The 27,245-nt window shown below is 38.0% G+C and overlaps 1 long non-coding RNA gene across 1 annotated transcript; it reads left to right on the top strand.

Annotated features, from left to right (window-relative positions):
- The first annotated feature begins 2,207 nt into the window (after nucleotides 1-2,207).
- Nucleotides 2,208-5,465, top strand: LOC110195831 (uncharacterized). The gene is made up of 4 exons (XR_002321026.2): nucleotides 2,208-2,361; nucleotides 4,234-4,287; nucleotides 4,523-4,589; nucleotides 4,978-5,465. It is a non-coding gene; the product is annotated as an uncharacterized LOC110195831 (long non-coding RNA).
- Nucleotides 5,466-27,245: the final 21,780 nt, after the last annotated feature.

Below are 27,245 nucleotides of genomic sequence, written 5' to 3'. Positions count from 1 at the left end.
GTCATATGACCCTGGGCAGATCACTAAAGCTCTGTCAGCTTTCGTTTCTTCATCTATGAATTGAGGATAGTAATAGCACCTACCTCCTAGGGCTGTTATGAGGCTCAAATGAGGAAATATTTATAACATGCTTTGTAAACCTTAAAGAATGATATGAATGCAGATATTATTAAAATTATTAAAATATAAAATAAAATAATTACTATTATTCGTGGTTGACAAACTTGTGAGTTGGTTTAACAATTCTATGAAATAATTTAGAATTATATAAGAAAAGTTGCTAAATTTTTCATAGCTCATGAACTAGAGATTTTCCACTCTTATAATTATATCCCTAGGAGGTTATTGACAGCAATAAAATGTTCATGAAGAAAAGTATTTATAGCAGTATTATTTGTGATAAGGAAAAGCTGGAATCAAAATATGAGCTTAGCGATTGCAGGCTAGTTGAACTAATTATGTTCTAGGAATGTAATGCAATATCACTGAGCCATAAGGAATGAAAAAATAGGAAGAATTCTGAGCACAAGTAGCCTTTTATGAAGTTATTCAGAATGAAGAAAGCAAAGCCAAAAATATAATATTCACATTGTCTACAATAGCATAGAGAAGCAATGAAAATTTGGTCAAATACAAGGGTTTATGGTAGTACCACATTGTTCAATTTAAAGGGCACATCCCTGATTTTTTGTCGTTGTTAACACATACATTCTTTAAAAAATGTGTTAGGAGTATCGTTCTTTGTGAAGGTCTGTTTGGGTGTTAGTTGCAAAGTGCCTCATTTCAAAACAAAACATATTGGTAAATTAAGTAAATGAGACTAACAACTGCAATTCCAGCTAAGGTTTAACTGTAAAGCCTCACATGATGTTATGCTATTTTGAAATAGAAAAGGGCCCAGAAATTTGTTTTTGCTGTTGTTTTTCAACCTAGTTAAATGAAGAATCAGTGTAAGGTAGTGCATTATAAGGAACACAAAACTTAGAGTGAGAAGACTAGTATTTAAATTCTGGCTCTACTGCATGCTACTTGGGGGACCTTGCCCAAGTCCTTTTCCCTCTATGGGACTCCATTTCCTCATATGTAAAATGAATGGGGTAGACTAGATAATAGGCATCTAAGTGGCACAGCAGATAGAGTGCTGGGCCTAGAGTCAGGACATTCTGAGTTTAAAATCTGGCTTAGATACTTATTAGCTGTGTGACCCTGGGCAAGTCACTTATCCCTGTTTGCCTCAGTTTCCTCAACTGTAAAATGAGCCGGGGATGGAAATGGCAAACCGCTCCAGTATCTCTGCCAAGAAAACCCCAAATGAGGTCATGAAGAATTAGACACAACTAAAACAACTGAACAGCGACAATAACAACGAAAAAGTCCATAATGGTAATAAGCTTACTTCTGGTTCCAAACGTCGTAAGTCTATAACAATTTTTTAAAGAACGGTATCCATCCAAAAAATCTCTGAAAATCAAGGATTGAGACATTCACAGGAAACAACAGATTCACTTATTTTACAAAGATTAATTTGGTGTGATAACATTTTTCCTTGTAAATTTGTTTTTCCTCTAGGTAATCGTTCTGGAATAAAATAGCAGAATCTAGCACTTGACATAGGAGAGTGAGTAGAAGCCTTCATCCCTATTTTTGTGAGTTTGTTTGTTATATGTGGTTGTGTGTATACATGTGTGTGTTTGCTTTTGATCAATTTACTATAACTTGTAGGACTAATCTTGAGTAGAAGCACAGGGGATAGCTTCCCTTAGAATATGGACAGCACAGAGGGTTTCAAGTCAAGAAAGGGGTTTATATCCTGGAGTTTTCCATTGTGTCCTGGGACACTGAACAAGTTTCTCAAACTCTGCCTTTTCCCCCATTTGGAAAATGAATTGAAGAGTGACAAGCTCATCCCATTTGCTGATGCCACTTGTAAAATGAGTCTAGTTACTAAGAAGTCTCGTATCTGAATTCTAGCACTTATGGAGAAAATGGGTAGTCCTTGATTAGTATCCAAATGTCATTTAGCCTTTTTTGTTTCTGTGGCTAGAGTTTGCAAAGCAATAATGTTATTACTTCACTAACCTGGATTTAGCGGCCCGTGATGACCGCAATGAGCACATGCCTCAAAAACAGACTTTTCTTTTCCAGAGGGCTGGCTGCCATCGTTCTGGGCCACCAGATATGTAGATTATTGTTCAGCTTTTCCCCCTCCCGTTTTTTGGTCTGGTCTCATCAGATACGCATTCCAAGAAATTACCTCAAGATTTGTTTCACCATTAAAGTGACATTCTCAGCTGTGCTCCAATCAACTGGATAAAAGAGAATACCTCAGAGGTTGTTTCTGGTTGACTATCACCTTTCAAAGTATGTATATGTGTGAGAGAGCCCTCATCCTTCTTAGACTATTGTTAGAAATAACTAATGATGTATTATAAAATGCCTGGCATGCCAAAGGGCTCCAAAACTCTTTTGCGACTGCATATATAAACAGGAATTACTTCACCCACCATTGAAATGCAGCCACCTCTTGGCTGAAATGTGGCAGCTGTTTAACAATGCATAGCAACATTCCAAAACAATTGAGCCCTGGATCTGAGATCCAAATGAAATCACCTGGGAAATTTCTTTGGCCTCCTTGTGTGGTGAGAAAGCTTTCATAATCACCAAAGGTCAGACATCAGCTTTATGTCTAGTATGAAAGCTCTCTCCATTATGGTTTAGTCCTGACTCAGTGCCATCTCTTAAATCACCAGCATTATGGACTGCAGCTCCTAGATATTAGATGTTTCAAGGGAGTGTAGCCTAGGCTATCCTCCACACCCCCAGATGGGACAGTGTGCAGGTGGAATATTGCATCGGACAGTCAGCACCTTGACTCTTTTAAATATATTTGAAGCTTACTGGTCTGGCTCTGTAAAATGGCCTTGGGTGTCAGAACACAAGAGTTTATCAGATTCTTTCATCACACTGAAATGTGTGGCAGCATCAAATGAATTACGTTCCATTTGCAGACTTTGGGGCTGTCTGGAGTGGAGTTGATCCTCTCACAAGGTCGAAGTCCTAAGAAAAAAACACAAAATAGGAGTTAAGAGAATGACATTTTACTGACAAAAGTCTCATGAAGCAGATTCTTCTTCAAACAAAAGAGATGACCAAAGATAATGGTGGATGATTATACATTATATAAATATATATGTGGAAAATAAAAATTGTGTATATGTGTATGGCGGAGGGGTGATATATTGAAAATATCAGTCTTCTTTTAATGAATGAGTGAATAAAGCATTTATTAAGCACTTACTATGTGCAAGGCACTGTGCTAAATTCTGGGAATACACATGGAAAAGTAAGATAGTCTGTTCTCAAGGGGCTCACATTCTAATGGAAAAGACTATGTGTAAGGTTTCAGCTGCAAATGAGACCAAAGGTCCCATGATGTTGTGACAAAGCAGATGTTAAATTTCACTTCTTTAACATCATTTCCACAGATAAAAGTCATTTCAGTTTCTGATGCTGACCCATGTGACAGTGTCAAAGACTTTGATTGCAAGACTTTTCTGTGTCTTCAATAGATGTAATCAGCACCTGCAGGCACAATTGTGGGACTCAATCTCCCTAGGGACTGCTTTCCAGGATGATGGCTGAGTGCACTGGCCTGGAGGCATTGCTATTGTCAAGTCTGTTGGTGTCAGGACCATAGGCTGTCTCCACTGGGCTGTGAGAGGAGATGGTGGTCAAAGTGATGGTGGTTGTTTGACTTGTCTGGCCTCCTGTTTCTCTATCAGGATGTTTTCTTATTTGAGTCAAACTGGATTGCTAGCTTGTGAGTAGCAATTGAGGCAGCTAGTGGTGATGGCTGGCCGCCTTTTCATAGGAGCTGCCTCCCTAAATGATGACTGTGAGGGCTGGGCTGGAAGCAGGGTTGGTATGCTAGGGGATGCAATCACTGTTAGGGCTCCTATACTTATCTGCTTACCTGATGTTTTGATTATGGTTTGGATAATAGAATGGATTGTGGAAGGTAAGAAAAATATTTTTAATTAACTAGATATTACAGCTCTATAACCAGAACAAGCTACTTAGGCTTTCTGATTCTCTATAAAATGATGATGATGATTATGAGCTAGCATACTTACTATGTGTCAGGCACTGCATTAAATGCTTTACAAATATTCTCACTTTTGATCCTCACAACAACCCTGAGAGGTAAATAACTATTATTATCCTATTTTACAGTTGAGGAAACTGAGGCAACAGAGGTTGAGCGACTTGTCCAAAGTCACATAACTAGTAAGTGCATGAAGCTAAATTTAAACTCAGGTCTTTTTGACTTCAGGCCCACTTCTCTATTCATACTGTATCAAACCGGGTGCCTCAAATGAGAATAATGATGCTGTCAGGACTTCTCTCCAAAACTTGTTGGGAGAAAATCTTTTTGCTAACTTTAAAATGCTTGATCAATGTAGCTGATTGTTATGCTGGCAATAGTTCTATTTTATCATGGTTAATTTTCTTTCTCTTTAAGAAAACACAGAGCATGGTGAAGAAGAAAAGGCTTTCAATTTGGAGTCAGACGACATCTGTTCATTTAAGTGAGTGGTTTATGTATACAAACTTTTGATCTTTTCATCTTTCCTAATATCAACCAATGAGCTCCCTTCTTGAGTCCCTACCCAGGCAGATACCTGCCCCTTCTCCTCCTATCCTATAATCATCCTAAGGGTTCTAATTCTACATAGGAAACCCCATGTCCTGTAGTTAGTACTTAAGTCAATGTTGACTTTTCTAATTCTTGATAGTTCACCATAGACAAAGTTGTGTAGATTTTGCCAAGGGCATATATATTTTTATCATGCCTCTGCTAACAATAATAACTAATCTTTCCATGTCACTTTACATGAATTATCTTGTGCGATCACACTTTAATCTCACCACAATCCTGTGAGTCAGATGTTAACAGTTACCATACTCATTTTATAGGTGAGGAAATTGAAGCTCAGAGACATTAACAGACCCACCACGACACTGCTAGGTGGGATTTGAACCCAGGTTTCCTTGACTTCATGACTTCCACTATCTTGTGTTGCCTACATATATTTGTGCGGCTTTGGCCAAGACCCCTCACTTCTGAGATCCTCATGTTTTTCATCTACGTGGATTCTATTAGATTTAATTCAATTCAAGAAGCATGTATGTATTAAGTAACCACTGTGTGCAAAGCACTGTCCCATGTCCTGGAGATGAGTGATCTTTTTAAAGCCTCTGCCCTCAAGGAACTTACATCCAATGACGGTACATGAAAACAGATAAGAAATACGAAGTAATATTGAAAAAATTGTTGTTTTTTTGTCCTTGGTTCTCGAAGAGCATCATGACATCAGGAAGGCGATGCCATGACTAATAAGTGAATTGGATTGAAGTGAGGGAGAGCTGTGCAAAGTCACCAGTCTCACTTTCTCTTCTGAAGCCATCAGGGCCCAGCGATAAAATATAGATCAGGGTAGCTGCAAATGGCCCCCATTGGGAGACAAAGGCAAAAGTGAAATAGTACCTATCCTTAAGGAGCATACATTCTAACAGGGAATATAGCATAGAAAGAGCTCGAAGAACTGAGGTGGACCAGGTAAGACCTTGCTTTGAAGGGAGTTAGAAAATATGAGTTGGAGGTGAGGAGGTAGTGCATTCAAGGCACGGGGTCCGCCTGTCCAATTTGGCTAGATTGTAGAGTATGTGGTGGAAATAATGTGAAATAAAACAGGTTGAAGCAAAATTGTGAAGATGGCCTCTAAGATCTCTTCTAACTCTGACCCATATGTTTCTATGAGAAGAATGTCCTGTGAAGACTGAGGATAAGAATACATCATGTGAGAAATTTCATGAATGAAAGGTTGGTCTGCTTTAGGGAACAATAAGACATTACTGAGGGGATGCCATACCCTGCTCTTTTTTAGAGCATGGGAAAAAAGACCATTGGGTCTGCCATCTTCTACACAAAAATCAGGCAACATGAGAATCTGTTCCAGTTTCTTGGTGGTAGTTGTGCAACCCTACATGATGATGACTAAATGAACTCCCCTACTCTGCTCTTATCATTCAAACAAACTGATCTCAGAACCACACACAAAAACAACATATTCCTGTTTAGTGCTTATTAAAGTGGATAGGTCTTTCTGTTGTATTTGTTTTCACACCAAATTCAGGGACACATGTTTCCTTAAACAGTCAAGTATTGTCTTGACTGTTCTCAGTGTCTTTTCGCCTTCTACTTAAACTATGCCCCTGAAACATTTTGGAGTTTAAAAGGTTTTATTTTTTTTAGTGATTGTAAATTTTAAGCAAACGAATAGCAGAAAAGATTTGTTTTCACATGAGTTATAAAGATTGATGAAGAATGTGAGGTGGTGAGAGAGAAGAGGGGGTGATGCTTAACATTTGTAAGTGAATGAAATCATTCTTGGGAGGATTAAACTTACCTCCTCCCAGCTGCCAGGAAGTGACAGAGCTTGCTAAGAGAAGACATAATGCTTTGAAAATCTCTACAAAACCTCCAAAGAATATCTCAGGATGGATTAAAATGACTTCACATGGTTTGGTGTTGTAGCAATGCAGCAAAATGTCATGCCATTCAGTTCAATACAATTTGACAAAGCAATTATTAAGCACCTAACTGTGCACAAAGCCCTAGCCTATGTGAGATATATGAAAAGACCCAAAAAACCCCCCAAAACCAAAATACCAAAACAAAAAAACCAGAAGAATACACTCTTCCCTGTGCCATGCTCCCTGGAACTCCCATAGTTATTACAATTTAGATAATGTGCTGTTCCAAATTTTTGATGCTGTACTCAGACATTCCCTATACATGGGTGTGTTTTTACGTGATATAGATATAAAGGGTTTGTGCCTTTGGGGGTATTCCATGTAACATTTGGGGTACATACTATACTTTACTGTACTTTAATTAACTGCAATAGTATAAACAGCCAACAGTGGGTGGAGTGTTGCACTATAAGCTTGTTGAAAAGGCCTATTTGTCACCTTATTAATTAACCAGGGAGGAGGGGTAATATTTAATGTTCTTATCAGATGACCCTTTACTTAGGCAATAGTCCCAGAGCTCTTGTCAGGTTCTCTTTCACATGGACAAAATATTCTCTTTAATGCCCCCGTGTGAGTCTCCTACACTGCCCAGCCAAATGGCTTCACGTGGCTGAGCAAGAAAGAAATCCTTACTGGCTGATTTCTGAATTGTTACCTAGAGGTTAATAGAAAATATTGCTCAGGAATGTTAAAACAGGAAAATTTGTAACATTAAGGCCCTTACCCTACAACTGGAAAATTTTCTAGGTCAGCCTCAACCTTCTTTATTTATATTAAAAAGGTTATTATTTTTCTGTAGCCATATATTTCATTTAACATAAAAAAAGATGCAAGGGAAAAAGTTTCAGCATACTACATTGGTGCTTTGACCAGTTACATACTGGAAACTTTCCCCTTAGTTACAGGTTATAGAAAGGGAATTGGTACTAGTTTCTAGGACCTGAATGTAGGCTACAGACCAACAATGAAAACAATGGAGAAATTAGGTGGAGTACTAGAAGGTGGATCCATTTCCCAACCTTTTCATTTTCTGATTTTTTTAGAAGTTCCCTATCTTTGACATTTAGTTTGAATTTGTCCCTCCATGCTGGTCCCTGATTGGATTCTTTCTGGGCCTTAACCCTCTACATGACAGTCTCTTCTCCAGTTCCTCATGTGATCTCAAATTTCCAGTCACTCTTTGAAATGTGAGCTATAGCAAGATTAATTGCATATGTTCCCATTTGTCCTTCAAAAATTCTTGGTCTCAAGCTGTTGTTGTTGTTGTTTTGTCCTCCATTTTCGTAGAGGACCAATGGCATCATGGGGTGATGTCTTGATGTGTGCATGAACTGGAAGTGAGACAGAGTTGCACAAAGTCAGCATCAGCCTCACGCTCTTTCAGAACCATCAAAGTGCAGTGGCAAGACAAAAGTCAAGACGACTGGTGATGGCCCAAGAGGCAGTGGAAGACCTTGGTGTGCTCAGTGCTCAACTAAGCTCTAAGTGCTTCACAGTGCCTGCTTTAGCTGCCTTCATGGCTCTTGGAACAAATTGTTCTTATCTGCCCATTTCGTCAGGGGAAGTCTTCACATGCTTGAGATAGATAACCCCACTAACTCACTGACAGAGTTGAGACCTATCAATTACCCTCAACCTGGTGTATCCCATCTGCCAAGACAGTTTTACTAGCATGTGGTTGCTGGGCATACCACAGCTTCTTGGAGCCAAGGTGAGAGCTGCGTGCCGGTTGGATGCCAAAAGCAGAAGAGCAGCCCTGAGGAGGGCTCCACAAGCTCTCACACTAGAGGTGCTAGACCTCCCTGAACACCCTGCATACCCCAATCTCAAGCACAAAAGATGCAAAGCCTACAGCTTCTCTCTTTTTTCCCTGAGCAAGATGGCTGACAGATATCACAAGGGCAAAGCAAAGAAAGGGAGAATGTGTTCCTTTATTCTCACCAGGTCTTTATCATGTCTGTAGTACACTCTCAGTCTTTCCAAAGTGGGTAATAGGGGGAGGCAAAAAAATGTGGCTTTATCATCAGTGCTCTATTGATACTCCTTTTGTTCTTCAGACTACGGGCAATTAATTATTGGTGGAGAGAGGTTGTGTGGGGGGTGGGTGGGAATTTGGGAAGAGAGAAAATAAACACTCTTCAAATTCAAGTGTTACTTCTATTGTAAGGCATCTAGCAATATAATTGTGAAATGCAAGAATCTGTTCCTTTTAAAACGAATTTCAGGCATTAGAAAGTTCATGGATTTGCTTCAAAAATAAAATTATTAAAACTTAAAACTGCACTAAAAGAAGTAAGTAGATTGGTATCATTGGACAGGGAGCATTACTAGTGGGAATCCTCTATTCTGCCTATGTGTGTAACAAGGGCTGTTACCTACATGTAGCATGAGGGTCTCACTGTGTTGCCTGAAGAGAGTGAGAGTAGTCATCTCTACCATTTTCTCCCCCAACCTTTTTTCAAGAGTTTGGGACCAGAAGTGTGGCCATTCTGCTCTACTTAGAGAAAGGGAATGTCAGGATTGTCTTTGTTGTTCAGTCATTTTTCAGTTGTGTTCAACTTTTTGTGACCCCATTTGGGCTTTTCTTAGTAAAGATACTGGAGTGGTTTGCCATTTTCTTCTCCAGCTCATTTTACAGTTTAGGAACTGAGGCAGACAGGATTGAGTAACTTGCCCAGGATCACACAGCTAGTAAGTGTCTGAGACCAAGGAATCTTCCTGACTCCAGGGCCAGCACTCTATCCATTGTGTTACCTAGCTACTCCAATGCCAGGCTAGAATTATATTTATCTGCTCCCTTAAATATTGTTAATCTCAGTAATGTGATTTTCAGGTTCTGTCTCTAAATGGGGGAAAGAGCACCTAAGCTTTATAACCAAGGATTAACTTGCTTCTGACCAAATACCACTTCCACAATGAGCATATCCATAGCAATTAGCAAAAAAAAAAAAAACCAAAACCGAAAACAAACCCATTTACCCAAGTCAATAGTAAAATAGAAATCAGAGAAAATGTACATATTAGAATATATGCCAAACAATAGAGAATGAAGGGAAGGAACTCATTGTGCCTACTCCTTCCTGCAACTCAACTAGACTCTCCATCTGAACTCTCTTGGGCCTGTTTTCTTCCAGACATAGCATCTGGGAGAGTTGCTGCACCACAAAATGCCATTATATCCTCATATGTTCCTCTCCCCTCCCCACTACCCAGCACTTGGAAGAGGTATATGAAAAAGGCAATGAATGATTACTTCTGAAGAGATCAGTTCTTCCATAGCTAACTTCACAATTGCTAGAAATGACTCTCTTTTGCATGACTGAACCAATGGTCAAGGATCTATAATTCTCTCAAACTAATTAATGAATTTTATCACACCTCCTAAAGAAGCAAAGGAATATAAACATTTCTTTTTTACTTCCTTTACAAGTTGTTAATAGGTCACCCTCAGTTGAATATCCGCTACTCATGGGTTTTACACCCTCTTTAAGTTGTGAATGAAGTCACTTAAAAGACTACAAGGAATAACCCTTAACACTTCATTGTTTCTGTTACCTGTTCTTACATCCTATAATTTCATCATATGGTTTGGGAGGATTGAATTTATCAGAGTCCCCTGTTCTACCACCCATATGTCGACTTAATTTTTTAATAGTGCTAAGTCAGGATGTAACTTAGTCATGAATCCCACTGTGTTTTACCATCACCACTATGCTCTCAATGATATTATGGCTCACCACATTGCTGCCTTTGCTTGGATTTGGTTTAGAAAGGGAAGTCTTAGAGAGATTGTTGGGATGGGGACTACCATGGGGGTAATATCAAAAAAGTATAGAAACTCAGGAAATCTTCAGATCGAATCCATGCCTGAACAGAAGTCCTGTCTACATCATCACTCACAAATTGTGATTCTGCTATTAGACTTTCAGTAAAGGGAAACAACTGTTTCCTGAGGTGGCTTATTCCATCTTAGAAAAGCTCTAATTCTTAGGAGATTTTTCTTTACATTAAGCCTAGATCTTCCTCTCTGAATCTCAATCCTGTCATACGAATCATATTTTTTATGGATAAGCAAAACACGTCCAATATCCCTTTAAGTATTTGAGTCCTTCATCATGTCCCTCTCTTTCCACCACAACACTCTAGACCAAAATCCTCAGGTCTTCTAGTATTCCTGGAATGACATAATCTCCAGTGTTTTGATCATCCTTGCTGACCTCTTCATATAAGGACAATGATGTGACACTCTTCTACCTGTCTTTCATATCTTTCTATAGTAGGCAGATTCTTTGATATTTTTTGGAGGGGGGAAGTGTTGTTCATCAGAGTGATAGCCTCACCTCTCAAAATAAAAGTCTAAAGAGATGAATTGTCCTAAAAAACACATTTTAGTCATGACACCCTCTTCCTTAAAAACCTTCAATGACTTTATTATCCATAGGAAAAAGACTAAAATTCCTAATCTGATATTAAAATCCTCAAAATCTGTCTCCAACAGATCTTTCCAAGCGATCCTTTTCTACACTGACCTTTTGCACTGATCAAACTGGTTTATACCTTGTCTCCTGAACAGCCTTCATGATTTTATTCCTCTACATTATGTCTTACATCATTCCCTCCACTTAATATTCCTCTGCTTTCCTATTAAAGCCCATCATTTCAGTACATGAATCTGCCCTGTCTTGTGAAGTGCCCTGTGTTTTAAAATTATTATATCCACTCTATATGAACCATAGAAAAGGTTCTAGCTTTTTGACTGGGGAATTTCTTGGTAGAAACATGAAAAAAAAATTGAGACATATTGTCCAGGATCAAGGCAACACCAAAGTATAGGTGACAGGATTGAGTTTATTGATGACTGGGAAATATCTTGAATATTTCTTATATAATTAGTTAGAACAATTCTCTAGCTCCTATGTTACTCATGGGGTGTGTGTGTGTGTGTGTGTGTGTGTGTATGTGTGTGTGTGTTAGCAGATATGCCACTTGGCCATGAATATTGTGTCCCCTGGTCCTTCAACAAGACATTTAATAGAGCTTTTGCAGCTTTTTAGAACCTTCCAGAGCTTCTGTACTTTTCAGCATAACATTTGAGAACTTAGGGTCACAGATACCCTAGGAGAGGATTTAATGGAGGGCTCTCAAACTAATTAAGTATTTAAAATACTTATTGAATCATTATTATAACAATCTAAATTGATGCTTTGCCCCTAGATTAGGTTATAAACTCTATGAAGACAGGGGTTATTATGTTTTATCTAAGGGCCCAGAGCAGTAAATTGCACACAATAGATGCTTAATAATGATTTTAATTGCCAAATCTAAAGGCCTCTTATCAACCTCTGGCTTGTTTATTTAAAAAACAAGCACACAAACACTTTAATTCATTGTATTTTAATTTCAGTTCCAAATTATCTTCTTTCTCTCTACCTACTCATTTGGAAGGCAAGAAAAACAAAACCCATTACAAATATGTGTCATAATGCAAAACAAATTTCTGCTGCATAACATGACACTTACTCACTCTCCTCGCTGGATATTATCTCCTTACTACATTTTTGTGACACTGTTCACTCTTGGTTCTCCTCCTACCTGTATGGCTATTCCTCCTCAATCACCATTCATATCCTGCCTCCTAACTGTGGGCATACTCCACAGTTCTATTCTAGATCCTCTTCATTTTTCGCTCTATTCTCCCTCTTTTCTCTCTGTCTCTCTCTGTCTCTCTCTCTCTCAATGCTCAAAGACCTCATCTACTCTCATGGGCTCAGTTACTACTTCTCTGTAGATAACTTTTAGCTCTGTAAATCCAGCCCTTTTCTTTCTTTCCTGAGCTACAGTCCTTCACAAAGTTTCTAGTAGATACCTCAAACTGGACTCCCATAGGCAACTCAAATCCAACAAGTTTCAGAAAGAACACATTCTGTCCCTTTTCCCTCTTCTGAATTTCATTCTCTTTGTTTAGGGCGCCATCATCTTTCCACTCATCCATATTTGCCTCCTAGAAGTTATCTTCAATTCTTCATGTCCCTCACTCCAAATAGCCAATCAGTCATTGTCTTATTTATTCTATTTACATTATTTTTAAATAATCATTCTGTTCTCTCTACTCTCCTATGGCCACCCTCTTAGTTCAGACTCTTAGCACTTCTTGTCTAGACTATTCCAATAGCCTTCCAATTGGTCTTTTCCTCTTGAGTCTTTCCTTTCTCCAAGCCATCCTCCATATAGCTGCCAAAGTGATCTTCCTGGAGAGCAGATCTAACCATGTCACTATCCTACACGACAAACTTGGGTAGTTCCTTATTATTCCTAAGATCAAATACAGAATTCTCTATTTGGCATTTGAAGCCCTTCACAATCTATCCCCAATGTACATTTCTAACCTTATTATACATTACTGCCATTTACATCATCTACAATGCAGGCAGATTGACTTTCTTACTTTCCTTCATGCATAATACACTACATCCCATCTTCCTGCTTTCTTGGAATGCATTGTCTCTTAGCCTTTGCCTGCTAGGGGTCCTAGTTTCCTTCAAAGCTTGGCTCAAGTGCCATCTTCTAAAGGGGATAAAAATAGTATCTACTTCCCAGGATTATTATGAGGCTCAAATGAAATAATATTTGTAAAGCCCTTAGTATAGTGCCTGGCACATAGTAGGTACTTAATAGATACTTGTTTCCTTCCTTCCTATCTTACATTCCTTTGAACTCCTATCAATTTATTGTCTATACTAGTTGTGTGTGTATATGTGTATATCTATCTTTTATGTGCATATGACTCATCTCAATGACTAGACTGCAGTCTCCTTAAAGTCAGGGACTATACCTTTATCCTTGCATCCCCTCAACATCTAGAATATTTATCTTGCATTATAGATACCAATAAATATCAGCTGTTTGACCAGAGAAGCCTTTTAAACACATCCCTTCCTTGACCATATTTATACTCCAAGTTTCTTTCTTCCCATGGAGTAATAAGGTAAGTAATTATTTGCTAATAATTCAAAAAATGCCTCCTTTAGGCTTTGTTGAAAGGTTGCAAAAAAGTTAAGAAAATAGCCGTGTGAACATAGCAGAAATGCCACTCAGAATCAAGAAACTTGGAGTCAAGTCCTGGTTCCTCTTCTTCCTAGCTTAGCTTTTTGTCTTTGAACAGTTTACTTGACTTCTCTGGCCCTCAGTTTCCTCCTCAGGAAAAAAAAGTTCATGGGCTTAAATGATCCCTAGGGTTTCTTTCAGCTTTACTATGGTTCTAAAAGCTGGGAAGATTTATGTCAGATAAGCATCAGCCTTGTACAAAATCAGTGCTAAATAAATGTTTATTTTATTTTCCTTTTTTTTTAAATTTGCCCGTGGGTGCTTAAGAGTTATCCTTGATCCCTGATGCTTTCTCAACAAACTGAATTGAGTAAATGTGAATTTCTTTAATGTCTAGTTTAGGTTGTCTCTGTAATGAGATGGAATGGTTTGGTTTTTATCAGGCTTCATTGTACTATCAAGCAAGATGGCCCATACAATTATCTAAATGACATATTCATGAAGATTGACAAGTCATTGAGAGTTTACTATGTGTAGTTCATAACTTTTTCTCCTTTCCCATGTTCCTTTGTGTTCCAATTTAATTGAGGCTAGAACATACTAGTTAATCCATTGTGTTATTTTAAAAAATAGCATGATACAGTACATTGAGTGCTTTGCTTAGAATTGAGAAGACCCAAACTCAAATACTACCTCTAACACGAGCTGTGTTACCCTCGGCAAATATCTTGCTCAGTTCCCTAAGACTTATTTGTAAATCATAGAAAGTTTGCAGTTTTGTTCTCCAAACATAAAATAATCACAGAACCTTCACATGTTCACTTAGAATTTAACATCTATTTAACAGTGATGGGCTTGAAGGTAGGCAGATTCTTTCCTCAGCTATCTACTAGTTTAGTGACCCTGGATAACTCACTTAACCTCTGTCAGCATCAGTTTCCTCATCTGTAAAATAAGATGATAATAGTAGAACCTACCTCTCAGGGCTGTTGTGAGAATCAAATTAGACAACACAGGTAAAGTGCTTGGCAAACCTCAAAGCGTTATGTTTAAATGTTGGCTATCATTGTCATTAATATTATTCTAATGATCTTTTTCTTTAGCTTTCCTTATCATATTTTTAATCAATTTCCTTTACATTTGTATCACAATTTATTTGCTCCATACCTTCATTAATAACAATTCTACTCTGCTCTGTCCAATTTTAACCACATGATGCTTGAAATCAGTTTTTCACTGTGGTCTCCATAGGCTGTGTCCTGAGTATGGGCTCACTAGTTGAATTCTTCCTTTTGAGAGCTTAAAACTAAAATACCAAGTCGATAAGGTTACTGGGATAACTACTTTTTAAAAATTTTCTCTTAATGTGCTCTTAGCTTAAAACTCTTGGGACATTACAAAATGTTTTGACAGCTGTGTATAGCTATCTGCTCTAGTTCAGGCCCTCATCACTTTTGTACTGGACTATTGCAATAGCCTTCTAACTGGTCACCATGCCTCAAAGCTCTTCCCAGTCTAGTCCATCCTCCACTCAGATGACAGTGATCTTCTTAAGATGCAGTCCTGAGCATAATATATAACTCAATAACCTTCAGTTTTTTCCTTTTCATCTCCAAGATCAAATATAAAGTCATTTGTTGAATATTTAAAGCTCTTCATAAATGTGGTTAAGTAAAATGTTAGAAGACTTGAAAGGGAGGAAGGTTCTGGTTTATGACACTACAACTCCAATTTCTTTGGCTTTGCACTGGCTTTCTCCCATACCTGTTAGGCTCTCCTTTGTTTTCTGGTTTCCCTGACTTCTTTCAAAGCTCTGCTCATATATGATTTTCTGCAGAAGGCTTTCCCAGGTCCCTCCAGCTGCTAATGAGATCTCTTTTGAGATTATCTTTTATTGGCTCATTATACATTGTATGTGCACCTGGTTATTTTCACATTATTTTCCCCAGTAGAATGTGAGTTCCTTGAGGCAGGGAGCATGTTTTTATCTTTCTTTGTATCCACAGCACTTAGTGTGGTACCTAGGAACACAGCGAAACACAGCAAGTGTTTAATAAATGCTTCTTGACTTGGCCAGGAGAACGAAAAGATTTTTCCCCTTTTCTATCATTTGTGGGTGGGGTTGGGACAGAGGGATGGGAAGAGGGAAGAAGCATATAATACATCATGTATGATTTTGTGGGTTAGGGCCTATGCTTGAATATGGAAGGGGATTAGCTTCTACTAAAAAGTGTATATATAATATATGTACATATTTATATGTATTTACATACATTTGTGTGTGTATATATATACATATACATATATATACACAGACATACATACATGTGTATGTATATGTGTGTGTACCTATAAATTAAAGCACTCAGAAATCTTTGGAAAATGACAGAGAAATAAGGAAATAATTTACAGAAAAATGAATAATAATTACTAATGTTGAGCTAGCCAGCTAGCCTCTGAAAACTCTATTTCCAATTTCTCTTGGTTGAATGAACATACTGAAGTTCATCTTGCAAAATCATTGGATGTTGGAGCAGGAGTGTGGGATCATCTAATCCAGCCTCCTCATTCTGCAAGTGAGGAAACAGGTGCTCAAAAAGAAGAAAGATTTTCCCCAAGATCATGCAAATGATAATAAACAGAAGACTTAAAAGTCAAATCCAGGTCTTGTAATCCCATGTCCAGTACTCCTTCTCTATTCTAAAAAAAAATATGTTTTTAATATGCTGTTCTTTTAAAATTTTGAGTTCCAAATTCTCTCCCTCTCTCTCACCCCTCCAGCACTCTCTGAGACAGCAAGCAATGTGATAATAATTATTCATGTGAAATCATGCAAAACATATTTCCATATTTTTGTCTGGTTGCAAAAAAAAGCAAGAAAAATAAAGTGAGAAAATTACACTTCAATTTGCACTCAGATTTCATCAGTTCTCTTTCTGGATGTGGATAGCATTTTTTCATCACAAGTTCTTTGAAATTGTTTTGGATCATTGCATTGATCAGAGTAGCTAAGTCTTTTACAATTCATCATTACACCATTGCTATTGCTGTGCACAATGATGGTTCTCCTAACTTCACTTTGCATCAGTTCATATAGATCTTGCCACCTTTTTTTCTGAAATCACTCCCTGCATCATGTCATATGGCACAACAGTATTCCATTACAATCATATGCCACAACTTGTTCAGCCATTCAGCCAGAAGTTGGGTGCTATTCACCTGGAGAAGGAAGGCACTGTCCCAAGCTTTAGGTTTCTTTGTTCTGCTATTTTCCGAGCTAGTTCTGGGGGTCTGCAAGTTTTTGGTGCTTCCAAAGTGGTGTGATCTGGTGAGGGGTGTGGTTATTTATCTCTTGGCCTGTGCTCTGCCATTTACCCAGGAAGGGCCCCTGCTCCCTGTAACAGCAAACACTAGCACTCTTCTTGGCCCTGGAACTGTGACCAGACACCCTGCTCTCCCGCAGCTTTTATCTGCCTTGGAACTGTGACCAGTGCCCTGGCTCCCTTATGACTGACCACAAACACTCCTCTCTGCCCAGAAACTGTGACCCAGAAGTGCCTATGGGCAAAAGAATTGCCAATCAGAGCCAGCTAGAACCAGCACCAGCAAAGAGTCCCCTCTAATCTCTTTCTGACCAATTATCCAACCGCCTCACCATCTCTGGGCTGAGAGGTTCTGAAGCTGCTCCTGCTGCTGCCAATGTGTGCATGTGCTCCAGACAGGCCTCCATCCTGGTGTTACAGACCTCTTCTGCTGACCTCCTATGTTTTCTTTGGCAGGAAAAATATCTCATGCTGGCCCTTTATTTGTTCTGCTGCCCCAAATTTTGATTTGAGGTGTTATTTTAAAGCTTTTGGAGGGGAATATTGAGAGTGTAACTGAGTTGCTGCCTCTAATCTACCATCTTGGCTGTGCTGTGATTCCTTGCATTCTCTTACATGATCTGCTACTTCAGAAAGCCTGAAAGTGGGCCTCAAAGGCAAACTCAGAAGAACAAAAAGTATGGCAGGTCTTATAAAGTTTATGAGTATAGATCCAGAATGTAGACTTTGTGTTGTTCAAGGACCAGTCAAGCCAAATTATAAAGACCTATCACCATAGGGCTAGCTACTAGTGGATAATTTTTTTCCAGCTACAGTGATTCCTACAGACTGGCTTTTAACACACAACAGAAGTTGCATTGGTTGAGGGAGCACCCTCCTCCCCCAAGAAATCACAAATCCTTGATGTGTGGAATTGACATTAAGCAGATGTAATCAGAGTTGAATTATTCCAAAGGGCTTTGGGCAACTTGGCAGACTGTGGGGTAATTTGAAATGGCTGTAATTTTCTAAGGAGAAGAGGAAAGTGAAGTAATTTGCTACTCTTGGGAACATTGCCTCTTGATCTGCCCATCATAGGATTGTTTATCACCTCTTCAGTCTCTCAGCCCTGAATATATGACATGGGACTTTTTCTGATTTTGAGGCCTCTGAAGCCTCTTAGAGTTGGGATAACCATCAGATACAAAGACAATTAATATATGGGGTATTCCACTATTGAGGTAACTCCAAATGATAAACTGCTGAAATAACACCCATAGCCATGATCAAGATTTCTTCATCTCCTTTCATTGGAGAGATGGGGGGTTATACGTGTGGAATGATGAATATGCTGTCAGATGAGGACTGTGCTTTGGTTAACTTCTTTTCTTTATTTCAAAGGAAGAGTTTTCTTGCAATAAAGGAGGGGGCATATCTTGAAAAATAAACTATTTTGTCAAAAAGTATCAGAATGAAGAAAGGAAGGAAGAAAAAAATTAAAAAGCAAGGAAGAAAGAGGGAAATAAAGAAAAAAGAGGAAGGAAGGGAGGAAGGGAGGAAAGAAAGAAAAAAGGAAAGGGAGTAGAAAGAAAGTGAGGGAGGGAGGAAGAAAGCCTGAAGAAAGAAAAAGAAATAATGAAAGAAAAAGGGAAAGAAAGGAAAGAAGGAAAAAAGAAAGAAAAGTTTAAAAAAATAGACTGCTTCTATATCTATATAGAGCTCTGACTCTAACTCTTGCAAACAGTCACATTTCCCTAGAATCATTGATTGTTAATGACTGTCTTTTATTTCTGTTATTCTTTACCTTAGGGCTTAATTGAATGCCCAAAATTGAATGCCAAACTGAATCTGTTTTCACTTTTGGAATTTTTTGAATTTTTGGAGTTCTAATTCATCATAGTTCTCTGAAAGTCATTGTTTAACATCTGCCATTCGATTAATCCAATTCCATTAGACAGACATTTGTTACTACATCTCCTGTCCACAAGGCAGTATGCTAATTGGGAATATACAGAAAAATACGCCTTGCTCTTAAGGTTCTTATTTTCTACTGAATAGTTTAAAAATATACAGAGTTAGGTTGTAAGTACAGCATAAGATAATTTGACGACCAACAAATAGAGAGATCAGGAAAAGTTTCTCGTAGGAGGTAGCACTTGAGTTAAGTGTTGAAGGAAGAAAAGGTTCAAAGGAGTAAAATAAGGATAGAATGTATTATAGACAAAGGAATAGCTTGCACATGATAGATGACAGATGCTGTGTTTGGAGCAGAGCAAGTAATATCGTCTGGATTGAAAGAGGCACTTTGGAAGGGAATCCTGTGAAGTAAATCTGGAAAGATATGCTGAAATGCCATGGTGAGGAATTTGCATTCTAATCTAGAGGTAATGAGTCTCTGAAGATTTGTTTTTCAAAAAGTTGGTGAGGTCATTTGTCTTATGCCTTAGTAACATTGATTTGATAGTTATATAGAGAATAGATTACAGAGAGAAGAGGCTGGATAAAGGGAGATCAATAATTACAATAGTCAAAGAGTATCACGATAGCCCTAGGAAAAAGTGATGAAGACCTGAACTAGGGAGCTGGCCATGTGAGTGAAGGGAAGGTGACAGATAGAAGATATTGTGTGGATGTAGAAAGGACCAAACCTGATAACTATTTGGATACAGATGATATGAGATAGGGAAGATATTGATTACCACAAGACTATGCCATTCAGATGCCATGCCACCTGAATGAGTTTTCTTTATTCCAACTCCTTATGTGATGATAATATGAGTGTAGAAGAGAAACATTAAGTTAAATAATGAGTAACTTTTTTTGACTGTGTAATGCTAAATAATCAAGCTGCTAATTGTTTGTTTACATTTAATTTGGTACTTTGGAGACAGGACCAAAAATGGCCACCTATTTGACTATAACAGCAGCATTTACTTGGTTTGAAGTGTAATCTATCTCACCCCATTTATAAAGTGGGAGACATTTTTCAACTACATCAGCATGCGTGGGGTCTCTGTCCTCTTTCATGAAGCCTTATCCTCCTGGTGAAAATATTGCCCATTCAAAATCTAGTGGAAGGTAAGTGCTAATATGGGCTAATTTCCTATTGCTTCTGTAAGATGGAAAGCAATCACATATTTTTAATATATGTTAAGTGGTTTTCCCTGAGGCACTGGCACTAAATCATTTGCCATACTTTAAATGTGACTTTTTTTCCCCTCTTACCCTCGTTACACCATGGAGTTTTTAGAGTTTTCAGCCATGAGAAAAAAGGAAACCATGAAAAAAAGGGAGACCCTTGAGCTTCCCTGCTTTTGAAATGTAGCCAAGAAAGTTCAATGATCTTTAACATAGCTGAGGTGAGTTTTAAACTGAATGCTTTCAATAAAGATTCTTTACCAATTGGCTCATGGAAATTCTCCATTTCAATCCTAACAGAAAGACGTAAGACGAAAATGTTGCAATACTTTTGTTCAAAAGAATTAAAATTCTTTTCTCCTCTGACAGTGGTGAATCATTTGCGCTTGCAATTATTATTGTTTCCAATAGAATTATTAGATATTTACTGAAAATGCTAGATTGTATTTCATTGCAAATTAGTAAATAGTACCTGTGTCACCATAGTATCTTAATGACAACAACCTTTCAACTTCCTCATAGTTCTCATTTCTTCATTTTTCTCCCTGTAGGGATTGGCTTTCCTATAGTATTTGTATCAGTGACATTTCTGATTCCCGATTCCACTGAGCTCTGCTGCATAGAAGGAATCACAATACTGAATCTCAGAAGGGTGGTGGAGTGGGTAGGTGGTAGTGCTAAAAAAAAAAAGGAGTTGATTTTAAGGAGAAAATCAGTGAGCCAGGTTCCCATGCTCCATTTCACAACATAACAACAACTACAACAGCAAAATGGCATTGCAGTAGGAGAAATTACGTTAGGCTAGAACAATTAAATTACCATACTTTTGTGAATTGAATCTGCTGACCGGGGAGAATGGCCACAACCAGAAAACATTCACTAAGAATAGGAGGCATTTGGCCTCTATTGAATCTTGGGGAATAGAGGAGAGTTTGAATGGGAATATAACCCAACAGGGAAAAGAAGCAGATGCTTGCCAGGTCTGGAGTACTCAAGAAAGGCCAACTGAGGGGGTGGGGTAGGATGGTCGGGGAGTGGGAATGAGCATTATACATGGTAAAATTCTGAAAACAGACAGGCAATTCCTAAAGAGACCCCCCAATACACAATTAGTGAGAAAATTACTAGCTGAACTATTTGGAGAGCAATGAAACTTATTTTGGAAATTGAGTACAATATTGCTGGGTAGTTATTGTGTGAGGAACTAAGGGGATTCTGGGAAAGAACTAAATTGCACCTTCCCCCCACCAATTCTTTTACAATGCTGCTGTTCTTATATATAGCGTGTTTCTAAGTGGAACAGGTTTTTGAGCAGATGTCTGAAAGGGGAGGTTGGTTATTTGGAGGGGGTTTTGGGTGGCCTTATGACTGGAATCAATAAGCCACTTGAGCTCTGCTGAACCAACTGAGAAACAATATCTGGAAGTGGTTATTCAGGTTAGAGAAAGTTGCAATGAATACTTAAAAACATAGAAATTGGAGTATGGAATATAAAGTCTCTCAATAGCCTTTGAAGACCACGAGGGCCTTTATGATTCCACTAACGGTCTAAAACAGAAAGCCATCTAATAGATGGTTGTAGATAAGGCTTTTGTTCCTATACTGCAAATTTGAGTCACTGCCAGACTGTTAAGAGCTCAAGTAGTTATCTTCTGATGGCTCTCCTATGGTATTGGGGTGTCAGGGGTGGTCTCTCACTTGAATCCTTAATGGACAGATGAACACCTCATTGAAATATTCACTGTAGTTGGAAGTAATTGGTGGACTAATGCAGCCTTAATTGGCATCAATGAAGCCTAGGACCACATGCCTGAAGAGATTGAATTACCTTTCCTATCACACAGATGGTTTCTGTAGCACAGTGAGCCTTGGCTATATTAATTGATTGAACAATGTGACAAAATTTCTGCCATTATCAAATGTGTATTGGTGATGGATTTCTTCTATAATATTTGACAGAAAGTTGTGACTCAAATTCATTTCAAAGGTAAATGAAAAAGGATAAATTCTAAAACACACAAAAAAGGTAGAGGAAAATCAATTTTTAGGATTCACTTATTTCTGATTCTCTCTCTCTTACCCCAGTTAAATATTTATTGGTAATTTTTATGTACTCCTGCACTCTATTTCTTGAGTTTTATTTTGTTAAGAGATGACCCCCATATTTGCTTTTGCAGCAAACTTGAGGCTCTGCAAATTATGGGAATAACAGTGTTTAGTAAATTAAGACTGGTCTTAAGACCTTAAGCTTTTCTTTCCTACTGAAAAATAATTTCCTTTCTATTCAGAGATGCAGGATTTAAATGTAAAAATAGAGGATGTCCCAAAAATATTGGTATAGTTTTGATAGTTTTTTTTAAAACTAAGACTTTTGGGACTCTCTGTATATTAGCATGATTCAACTTACTTCATTTTGCATAAATTCTTATGTCTTCCCATGCAACAATATAAATGGAAAGAACAAAACAACCAAGATTACAATCTGAAGAGAGCTATAAGAAGATACGTAGGAGATGATGGGTCTAACATATATTAAATGCCACATTTTTTTCTTTGTGTTAGTTAGATTTGCTGAATTTTTTTAAAAACTATTTTTTCCTTTTTTATTAGAGGAAGAGCAACCCTGAGAGGGGAAGAGATACATTTGAAAACATGGATGATGCAAAAACAGAATCTGTCAATAAAATGTTTATTAAAAAACAGCCCATATAAACTCTGAGGGTCCTTATCAGAATTCTCATTCTCACTTATGAATTGTTTACAGAGTAAACATCACCTCCTCAGGGTTCTAGGGGTACTCCTGAGGAGCAAGGAGATGGCTTTCTCCATTGACCAGTTGCTCAGGACCCTGTAGGTATGCTTTCCTATTCCCCCTCATACCAATATTATCAGTTGAAAATTATTTAGTCAATGAACCCTAAGCAATTTTTAGAAGCAGGTATTAAAAAAGACGGCTAAGTAAGCGTAATGGCTATAACCCCCCCTCCCCCAAGTCTGTTATATACTCTCCTACAAGTACATGCCGAATATAGAATGCATGTGGCAAAGGGTAACTCACAGCTTCTTTTTGCTGGAAATCCTTTTCGTCCATTCATGGGAGAACTCAAAACTCAAAAAGTTCTCTCAAGCATGATGAATCTGATTCTCTCTTTCCTTGGCTCCCTAGGAAAATATGAGGATAACTCTAGAATACCAAAACTCTCTAGACCCTTCTCTGGCCAAAGGAGTGGGCTGTGGGGGAAAGAAGACCTGTCCAAGAACAAAGCCAAGGCCTTTCTTTCCAGCCTTTCTCCTCCCCTCATGGTCCCTCCTTGGAGAGTGTACTGAAAAGCCATACTTGTTCCAATTTCTGGAAATCAATCCCTTTCAACTCACTTAATAATTTACAGATGATCTCTGGGATGTAGCCAATTTTCCTTGACTTAACTAAACAGGATTCTTGGGCAACATTCATTCCAGGCTGAAGGCCTTTTAACTCTTAGGCCTATGACTGAATTGATTGATTGGCATCTTTTCACCTATGTGAAGTAGATTGGAGGTAAGTAAATTAATCATATCAGCCTTACAAAAATTTATTGGCATCTCATAATACCCTTTAATAACACATTTCATAGTTTCCTGCATTTAAGAATATTGAATGTCCCTGGTTTATTTCTCAGTACCTATCCCCTAACCTTCCCTTGTTCTCCTTATCCCTACTTCCAACTTCAACCTAGTTACCTTCTAGAGTCACATAATATCATAGCTATAAATGCATAGTGAAGTACTGAATCACCTTCCAGAAAGGTTCAGCTTGTGACCCCTCCTACAAAAAAACCATTTTGGATTTTCCCAATTGTTAGTTTCCACCCTCCCAATTATACTTGTTTATCTGTGTAGGTATTGCCTATCCACCATGGATTGTAAATTCCTCAAGGGTCCTAGTCTTGCACATAGTAGGTGTTTGTTACATATTTACTGAAGCTGAAGAACCCAAGTGGTCCTTTGGTAGCCACCTTTAATCCCTTTTCTCCTTACAGTCCAAGAAACAGATCCTTGAGGTTCTTTTCATTCATCTCTCTATGTACTTATAGTACTCTACTCAATGTGTTCTTTCATCTTTAGAGTTTGGTTAAACTCCTATCTCAGCAGCTGCACTCAACAAATCCTCTGTTGTTTTGTTTTGCCTCTAAACATTGAGGTCAAGAGAGATAAACCTTGAAATGAAGGCTTCATCTGAAGGAAGCACTTTAAACTTTGTGGAAAAACCACATTTCCAGCTATGAATATCGGCTTTTTTATACAGTATGCATTCTAACGATGATATCATTGTGTCACTCCCTTTAGGGAAAGAAAATCTTTTCCAATGAAACCGTTATCAGAGAGAGGGGATAAGCAATTGACTTTTGTCAAGGTTTAGCCTGAAAAGTTTAGATTTCAATTCATATTTATGCTTAGTCAATAGTCAACAGATACATTTGACACGTATTTTCGATGTTTGTCATTAGCACTTTCGCTAAATGAGTAGTGGCTCTTCTCTGTTCCTTTATTTTTGAATGGAAAATCACGCTGTTATTTTAATGGAAGATCATCTATTTTATGGTCTAGATGAAGCTGGGGGAAATATCCTCATTGAATTTCTTGAATCTTTAAAAACAACTGTCATATAAAGTTCGGTTAAAAATCTGGAAGTTGGACGCAAAAAAAATTGTGGATTGGCTGCTGCTGAGAACACATCTCCCACCTCCACACCTAACTGTTTCCCATTCCTGGGATAATCTTTCCTTCTCCTCTTGGGTTTCTTTCAACTCAAGCACTACTTTCTGTGTGTGGCCTTTCCTTGCCCTTTCTCCAGCTGCTATTGCCTCTGTCTCAAGATTATTTTATCTGTCTGGTAAGTGTTCTGAATATATTTTCACATGTGTATGCTGTCTCATCTGCTAGAATGTAAGCTTCTCAAGGGGAAGGACTGTTTTGCTTTTCTTAGCTAAGTGGGCTAATTAGTAGAATGCTGTACATAGAATCAGGAAGCCTAAAGTTCAAATTTCAATACCCGTGAGACCTTGGGTGGGTCATTTAACCTATGTCTGCCTTAGCTTCATTCATGGTAAGATAGGGACAATAATAGTCCCTAAGTCGCAGGGTGTGGTTGTGAGGATGAGATAGCAAATGATGTACTTTAACAATATATCGTGATGTTCTATATTTATATTATAATTTATTACGATATATTAAGATATTACATTATTTTATATTAGATTAATATTATAATCACTAACTTAAAAGCACTACATAAATGATAACTATTCTCTTTGCATCTCTAATAGCAAATACATAACAGGAACATAATTAATGCTTATTGACTGATTGTCATTGGCATCATTATCTCATTGAGGATGTCATATAACAATTGTTTGTTCTCAGTAAAATAGTGGCCTAATTGTAATTCAAGTACTCTAAGGCCACTTTCTCTTCACCCTTAGCTACTCACTAACTTGGGCTACTTTCAGGTTGTCCAGAGCCCTCCTCCTTAGGTTGTGTTCCATATTCCAAAAGTCTCATTCCCTCCATCCCTCAGCTGGGTGAAAATTCCAATTCCCATGAGGCCTGGTTGATCTCAACTATTTATTAGAAGAAATGTATCCAAGGGAACCATTCATACTAAGATGTGAATGGCATTTTACTTGTACCTTTAAAAGGGTGCATGTTGAATAGAGAGTTCCATTCATCTCTTCAATAAGTATTTATTAAACATTTTACCCACTGAAGGCCTTTTTGCTAAGGCTGTAGGAGATGCAACATAGCCTAATGCTGAGTTTGCTTTCTGTGATAGCACAGTCAGGTTAAAGAAACATTTCCTTCTCAAAGCTGAGAGGTAAGTAGTATATGTAATATAATTTCAGTTTTACAGCACATGAGGAAACAGTCTAAAAGAGGTGAAGTAACTTGCTAAATGTCTGGCCTTAGACTTGAACTTGGGTTTTCTTACTCGAAGGCATTTCTGACCAAGATATTTTCCATGATTTTAGGCTTCGTCTCATTGACATATGCCAACCTTCTTTCCACTGATGTGTTGGGATGGAGTGCAGTAGAAGGGAAAGTGTACTATCTCTAGAATCAGAAGTCCTAGGTCCAAATTTCATCACTAATGTTTACTGCCAGTGTGACCTTTGGCAAAGCATTTATCATCCCCCTATCTCTTTCCTCATCTATAAAATGGAGTGATTAAACTAGATGGCCTCCAAAGTCCCTTTCAGCTCTAGATTTATGATCCTATGAATGGCAAAACACAGCAGAAATAGCTGATCCAATCCTTCTGAAAAATAATTTGGAATTATGGAAAAAGTCATGAAAACTTTCTTAGAATTTTTTCCATAGAAACTAGTACTTAGGAATATATCACAGAGATCTCAAAATCAGAAAGAAAGACCTCATATATTTCAAAATATTCATAGTCGCAGTTGTAAAGAAAGTGGAGGTCTATTAAGTGGAAAGGATGGCTGAATAAATTGTGGTATATGAATGAAATAGAATATCACTTTGCCATAATAAATGTTGAACATAAGTTCAGAGAACATGGGAAGATGTAGATAAACCAATGGACAGAGCAGTCAGAAGACCTAGTGTAACAATATACTGTACATAAATACAATAGTGTAACAACACTAAGAGGCAGCTAAATTTAGATTAATTATATTAAACAGTCATGGTTCTGGAGAATAGATAATGAAACGCAACTCTCTCCTCTAAGTAAAGATATGGGGGAGGGGAGCTACAGATAGAGAATATAGCATATATGATCAAACTGGATTATTATCACTTGTTTTTACTTAACTGCATTTTCCGCTACAAGGAACAATTCAATGTTGTATATGAGGGCATATATAGTGACATGAGTATAGTCTAAAAAGTATCCACAAAACTTAAAAAGGAATGAAGAAATGAAGGAAGACTAGAAAGAAGGAAAGCAGAAGGGAAGAAGGAAGAAAGGAAGAAAGAGAAGGAGGAAAGAAAGGAGGGAGGGATAAAAGGGAAGAGAGGGAATGAGGGATGAAGAGAAGAAGGAATGAAGAATGGAAGGAAGGAAGGAAGGATCACTGGATTTAGAGTTGAATCAACAGATCTAAGCTTAAATTTACATTTTGCTTCCTCCTAGCTGTGTGAACTTAACCTATCTGTATACTC

Source organism: Phascolarctos cinereus, unplaced genomic scaffold (assembly GCF_003287225.1).
Source record: "Phascolarctos cinereus isolate Bilbo 61053 unplaced genomic scaffold, phaCin_HiC Scaffold_726;HRSCAF=1367, whole genome shotgun sequence".
In the NCBI taxonomy this organism is placed as follows: domain Eukaryota; kingdom Metazoa; phylum Chordata; class Mammalia; order Diprotodontia; family Phascolarctidae; genus Phascolarctos; species Phascolarctos cinereus.
The sequence above is the reverse complement of the archived record's forward strand: the minus strand, read 5'-3'. Positions and strand labels throughout refer to the sequence as shown.